The sequence below is a fragment of the Eriocheir sinensis genome, unplaced genomic scaffold (genome assembly GCF_024679095.1).
Source record: "Eriocheir sinensis breed Jianghai 21 unplaced genomic scaffold, ASM2467909v1 Scaffold926, whole genome shotgun sequence".
In the NCBI taxonomy this organism is placed as follows: Eukaryota; Metazoa; Arthropoda; class Malacostraca; order Decapoda; family Varunidae; genus Eriocheir; species Eriocheir sinensis.
Window position 1 is genome coordinate 149969 of NW_026112304.1, and position 7111 is coordinate 157079.

The following is a 7111-nucleotide window of genomic DNA, read 5'->3' on the forward strand; positions in this document are numbered from 1 at the left end:
TGAGGAAACTGGGTTTCTGCATTAATGAAGACAAGTCAGTCCTGGCCCCAACACAACGCCTTGAGTACTTGGGCAATATCATTGATACCAACAGTATGAGAATTTCCTTGCCGGAACGCAGGGTAGAGAAGATAACTCAAAGCTGTAAGGAACTCCTGGGCAAGCAGAGAGTCAAAATCAGGGAAGTGGCTAGGGTCACTGGCCTCCTGGTGGCTGCCACCCCAGCAGTGGAGTTGGGAAAACTGCACTACAGGAAGTTGGAAACTGCGAAGATTGCAGCTTTGCAGAAGGAGAAAGGAAACTTTAGCAGGAGGATGACTATCACTAATGAGATGAAAGCTGATCTAACTTGGTGTTTAAATAATATTTCAACACAGGACAGGCAACTATGCAGAGCAGGCACAGATATTGACCTGTACGTACACGGATGCATCTGGTACAGGCTGGGGCGGTCACTTAAATCAGCAGACCACTAGTGGTTTTTGGTCAACAGAGGAGAAACAATTACACATCAATGCTCTTGAGCTCAAAGCAATCCTCCTAACAATACTGACTTTCAGACTTGAGCTCTGTGGGAAGCACATCAAAGTTTTCTGCGACAATACTACGGCCATGACATATATAAATGAAATGGGAGGTACAAAGTCACTAATTTGTAATGATATCTACTTCAATTTGGGAATGGTGTGTAGCTAATAATGCATGGGTCACGTGTTCACACATACCAGGAAAAGACAACGTTATGGCGGACATTGCATCTCGTAGAGTCAACGACAGGCACGAATGGAAGCTGAATGAACTCATTTTCCAAGACCTATGTCAGATTTTTGGCACCCCTTCCACTGATCTGTTTGCATCTAGACTTAAAGACTTAACAACCAAGTGGCCTATTTCTGTTCATGGAAGCCAGACCCAGAGGCAGCTTACTTCGATGCTTTTTTCAATTAAATGGATGATATTTGACCTCTGTTACATTTTTCCCCATTCTCTTTAATCACTAGGTGCCTGCAAAAGACGCGTGCAGAAAGGGCCAAGGGGTGGATGGTTGTACCCCTGTGGCTGTCGCAGCCATGGATGGGCATGATACTCAGGATGTTGGTCGATCACTCCCGCATAATTATGAGAAGGAAGGACGTACTGACGCACCCTTCCTCAGCGGAGATGCACCCAATAATGAAGCACACGCGACTTATGGCATGCCTACTGTCCGGGAGACACTCGGAGAACGGAGCATATCTGCAGAGGGTGCAGACATCATCCTGGCCTCCTGGAAACCCGGGACAGTGAAACAATACAGGCCACACATCAGAAGATGGATGCAATTTTGTGATAGGTGGGACATCAATCCCCTTGATCCCACTGTATCCAACATCAACTTTTTGACGGAAACCTTCCACGGGAGAGTGGGGTATGAATGCCTCAACACAGCCAGGGGTGCTCTCTCTTCCCTAGGCATTGTGGTGAATGGCTGTAGAGCGGGGAATCACCTGCTGGTTAACAGATTCATGAGAGGGGTGTTCAACCTAAGACCAACTAAACCCAGGTACAGGGAAACCTGGGATGTTACACCAGTACTACAGGAACTTAGATCTATGTACATATTACAAAACTTGTCCCTCAAAGAACTAACCCTGAAGCTTGTGATGTTGATGGCACTTACACAAGTGGCGAGAGTCCAAACTTTACACTTGTTGGTGCTAACAGGCATTAGCACAGGGGATGATTACATTTCTGTTCAGTTGGGGGAAACATTAAACAATGCAGACCTAACTATAACATTCAAAGAGTGAAGTTTCAGGCTTATTCTAGAGATGCCAGCTTGTGTGTATGTAAAACTTTGCTAACCTACATCAAACAGACAGAGGAACTCAGACAGATCACCAAACACAAGGTGGATAACCTACTCATCAGCTATATCAAACCACACAAACCTGTCTCAAAAGACACCATCACACGTTGGATCAAGAACATGCTTCACATGTCAGGGGTAGACACTGCCAAATTACAGCTGGCAGTGTTCGCCAGTCACAGCGTCGAAAGCCAAGGCTATAGCTGTCCCAGCAACATGTATTATGGTGAAAGCGGAGTGGTCAAGACAAACCACTTTTGCAAAATATTATGACAAGCATATTATTGCCGAATCAGACCCATTCCAGGAAGCCATATTAGAATGAGTTGGGTATCTTACTACAACATATGGGTGGACTTTACGGGTTACGTATAGGGCTCAGGCAACTGATTAAATGTTATTTTGTATTTTGTGAACATTTACATTACCATGTCTGGGTATCAAAGTGTGGTGCGCAGCCAAGGCATATGGTTTATTATTAGTTATACACTAAGTTTACACAGCAGTAGATCAGCATTTCACAATGGATGAGCAGTTGTTCAGATTAGCTGGGTGCTCATAACATGTTCTTGTCAAATGAATTATACAGCTCAAAGGGAAATTTTGTCATACTTATGTGCACGTGTATGTATATGAACATATCAGTAGATCATCGGTGTCCACGAATATTTACTGACCCAAATTCATAACTAATATCAGATACGACACCCACATGGCTTCAAAGCCTCATGTGGAGGCTCCTCTCAGCAGAGGGCGGCTTGATGATGTAAAATTGAACAAGTAGACGAGACTTACCTTGTGTCAGTTGAAGTATGCTTGTAATTTTACGAAGCAAGCCGCCTCTGCTAGAGGGGAGCCTTCACATGCCCTCCACTCCCTCCCATGCTTGCATGATTAGGACTCATTCACCATCCTATACGGTTATGCTTATCTTACGGCATGTGGGTGGTCGTATATTTCGAAGTCTGGTGGTGGCGCGGAGAAGTGTATCTCATGTGAAGGCTCCCCTCTAGCAGAGGCGGCTTGCTTCGTAAAATTACAAGCATACTTCAACTGACACAAGGTAAGTCTCGTCTACTTGTTCAATTTTCCCACATAGTATATATAAGGTGGGGTTATAAGGAAGGTTGCACCCAGCATCAGCATTTAGCATTTAAATTTCCAAACAAAGCATAATGTCGGAAATTTGTATGCAAAATTTACCTCCTGTTATATTATGTACCATTAGGGAGAAATTTATTCAATTTGGAGAAATTGCACTTTGTGAAATTAGCTAAATAAGACTATTATAATTCAAATTTGGGACAGTAAATCAAACAACAGAGGTAATTTAATACCCGCACATATCACCGTCGTGGCAGGAAGCGACGTCACGGCGTTGGGGCTCGTGAGCAAAAGCCTCTCCGAAGGCGACTCCAGGTACCCTGTGACGCAAGAAATGGCTCTCCTCATCAGACTCTGGGGCGGTATACACAAAAGTTCTTAGCATCGCTAAGTGCACTTAACGGCAAAGAATCGTTAAGTTTTCTACTTAAAATGGCGCTGGGCCGCTTAGCGCTGAAGCTGGAGCACTTAGCGGGCGGAAAATTTAAGGCGGGGAAGGGGCTCCCTTAGCACCGTTAAAAATGCATAAGTATTGCAACATGGTGGATTACAGCGGGATGAAAGGCATCACCTCCTAATATATCTGCCTCGTCTAGACGAATTGGAGGCGTGTAATGATTTGAAACTCATCCTGAAATATCTGTGGACTGTGCTGACCGTGCTGAGATGAGTGGTTCGGCGAGGCGGACCTTGGAAACACCTACATGGCCATCACGACTGAAGTGGTGTTCGCTGACAGGTAAAATGCAGGTGCAACCTTCACAGACTGACAGAGATTGAGTGATAACAGACACTGGAGACCCTCCAAGCGATGGCTGGTGACCGCCTGCCACCATCCACAGGCTGTCACACAAGGAGCCCTGGGAGTAACCTTGCTGGAAGCCCCGCGGGCCGCGGTGTGTGGCTGGCGTTATACAGCCCCCAGCCATCGCCTGGAGGGCATCCAGTGTCTGTTATCACTCACCTTAGGTAGTCTGTGAAGGTCCAGTCATCACTGGTGCACGTGTATCTTACCTGTGATCAACACCGGCAGCCACAGACTCCTGCCCAAGGAACGAACACAGGTGAGCCAATATTTTACCTCGCCAGACTTATCCTTTACAATATTCAACTCTTTAAACCTAACACACCTGTTAATCTTGTGACTGACTTCAACAAACGTTTCCCACCAAACTTACCAAACCCTAAACAATACCTATTTGGGTCACTAGTGTCTGTTATTTAATTTTTACTTGACTAACCTCCCAGCAACGATAAACCAAACCTAACCTGGGTAAATTTATCATTGACATATAGTTATTTCAACTTAATCTGTTATTTAAGATAGCCAGTTTTAACCAAATCAGCAATTATTTAGAAAAGTTGATATTTTTAACCTAACTTAAATGTCAGAAGTGTCCTAACAAAATTACCTTCCTTTGCTTATTTTTAGTAACCAAACCAAATCAATTTGACGTACCGGTAGCTCTTAAACCGAACTTGCTCTAGTACTCAAGCTTGCATCACTTATGACTTTTTTCCTTTAATCCTAAATCAACTTGTTTAGAAACCTTGCTCTGACATACCTAACTTAATATAAGTTCACCTCTCCTAACTCAGATAAATTTCCGATTTGTGTTACTGACTATTTTTTAAACAAACATTTTGATTTTGGACGTAAATTTTTTACCAAACTAACTATCATTCAGAATGTTGCCTTATTTTAACTTAACAAAAAATTATAAACGTAACCTAACCTAATTGATCATACTAAACTAACGGTAGATATCCTTCCTGTAAAATACCTCCCAGGAATCCCTGGGTGTTGCATATTGATACTAATACCCATGCTAGCTAGCATTGTAGTATTGTTTAATTTGTTTTGGTCATGTCTTTTTTTTCACATTTAAAATTAATTAGTTCACAGTATATTATGGCTTTTGTTATTTGCAGCTTCCTTTCTTATGAAGATCTAAAAGTGAATTTTATGATTATTCTTAGTCTTACTCCCAAATAGCTATTAAAGTCAATCAACAAAGCTAAAATCTTTTTGAACAAAAAAAATTGCAAATTGGTCCATGAGTCAAGAGTTTTGACTTCTGGACAAGTATAGATATAGATATAGGGCAGGTACCAAAGCATTTCTAATTGTAATGTATCTATTTGCAGTGATCGTGATGACATTGACAACAACGAGCAAGTCCTCCTAGACCTAGAGTGACCTCAAGCTGGTATTCGCCACATAACATTATTGTTTAATCATTTAGTTTTATCATCCAGCATCAATCAGTCATTCCCATGCAAGAATATAATGCACAATATAAGCAACTTCAATTGCTAGAAAATAAGACAATGTTGCCAGCCCATATAGTGTGCACTGTGCAGTAAATAACTCATGTAGATAATGCCTGTTATTCTATCATATACTTATGTCAATGCAATGTCTTTTAGTTCTTGCTTCGGTATATTAATTACTAATCCATTCTTATTTCTCCGACGCCATTTCCGTGTCGATCGTCAATCAGTTCAGTACTTTTATTTTCTTAGCTTGTGTTTTGCAATTCTTTGCCAATTAAATCACTGGACACATCTTAATAAATATCACAGATTTAATTATCATATATCAGTCCCATAAGTTTATTTCAGATGCTCTTAAAACAACATCTGTCCATTCATAGTCCAACTTAACCTGGTAGCAGCAACAGGCCAAATTTGTGGCTTTACCGTGTACCAGCGATGGGCCACATTTTGTCATGATATAAACCCCAAAATAGATGATGCATAAACTGATCACAAATGTGTTGATATATATTATGAAATGGTTTATGGAGTGATGATTTTTCTCATTTTCTCTCGGAGGGACCTTTAAGAAACATGATCCCTGCAGCTACCAGGTTAACCTCTTTTAGTATAGTACACTAATCAAGAAAACATCCCAACTAATATATATATATATATATATATATATATATATATATATATATATATATATATATATATATATATATATATATATATATATATATATATATTTTATGTTGTTTATTTGAACTTGTACTCATATTTCAGGGCCAAACATGATGTGGAAGAAGAAATCAGTTGTCTCCATCAGTCGGGTTTGTGCCATGGCAGCTTTCTCCAGCTGTCCGGCAGAGGTCCAGTCCATGCCATGGAGAAATTCAGCCCCCAACAATGAGATGGCATGCCAGAGATGGATCCGCAGCTTCTCCTCCAATCAATCAATCCTTGCAATGCCCTTTCTCTTTTCTCTTCTTCTGTACCACCATGCTTACACATAACTGATCCAAGGTACTTAAACTCGTTAACCTCCTCCATTTCTTCACCATTCAAAATTATTTGGCATTCTTTTTCACATTCAATGCCCACTCTATATGGGCATACAAACTCTACAACCTCCCTTCTACTCCGCTCACAAACCATCACTTTACTTTTGTTGACATTTACTTTCAACTTTCTCCTTTTACATACACTATCAAAAACACTGACGAAATTTTGTGTCACTTTCATTTTCTGCATTGAGCACCGTGTCATCAGCAAATAAGATTGAATTCATCACCCACTTCCCTCCTTCCCTCAGCATACATTTTTACTTCAATTTCCCCAACTTTGCCCTTCATTTCTCATAACACCATCCATATAAATATTGAACAACCATGATGACATATATATCTTTAAGACATCCCACAATGCCAGCCAATCGACTCTGTCATAAACTTTCTTTAGAATAACTAGATCCATGAAGGCAGCATAGTATTTTTTCCTTTTGCTAATATTTTTTCTAATAAAACACCATACTGAAGGAAAATATCTGATCCACACATCCTCTTCCCTTCCTAAAGTCTCCTTGTTCTTCACTGATTTTCTCTTCTGTAAGTCTTTGCGCAGTCTCAATTAGGACTTTTCCATATACCTTTCCAGGTAGCCTACACTCAGCAGACTTATACCCCTACAACTCCCACTTCCCTCTCCTGCCCTTCCCTTGTAAACTGGGACCATGATGGCTTTTGTCAAGTCTGCTGGGACCTCCCCCCCCCCTTCCCAGGCCACTTCACATATCTTGACCATTCATATAGTAACTTCATCTCCACACTTCAACATTTCTGCTGTGATTCCTCTCAATTCATTCATCATCATCATCCCATCAATGCCTGCTCTTAG

At 41.2% G+C, this 7111-nt stretch overlaps 1 long non-coding RNA gene across 1 annotated transcript; it reads left to right on the plus strand.

Moving 5' to 3' along the window:
- Positions 1-2071: 2071 nt before the first annotated feature.
- LOC126994934 (uncharacterized) lies at positions 2072-6911 on the plus strand. Its single transcript, XR_007749743.1, has 3 exons — positions 2072-4017; positions 5102-5163; positions 6002-6911. It is a non-coding gene; the product is annotated as an uncharacterized LOC126994934 (long non-coding RNA).
- Positions 6912-7111: the final 200 nt, after the last annotated feature.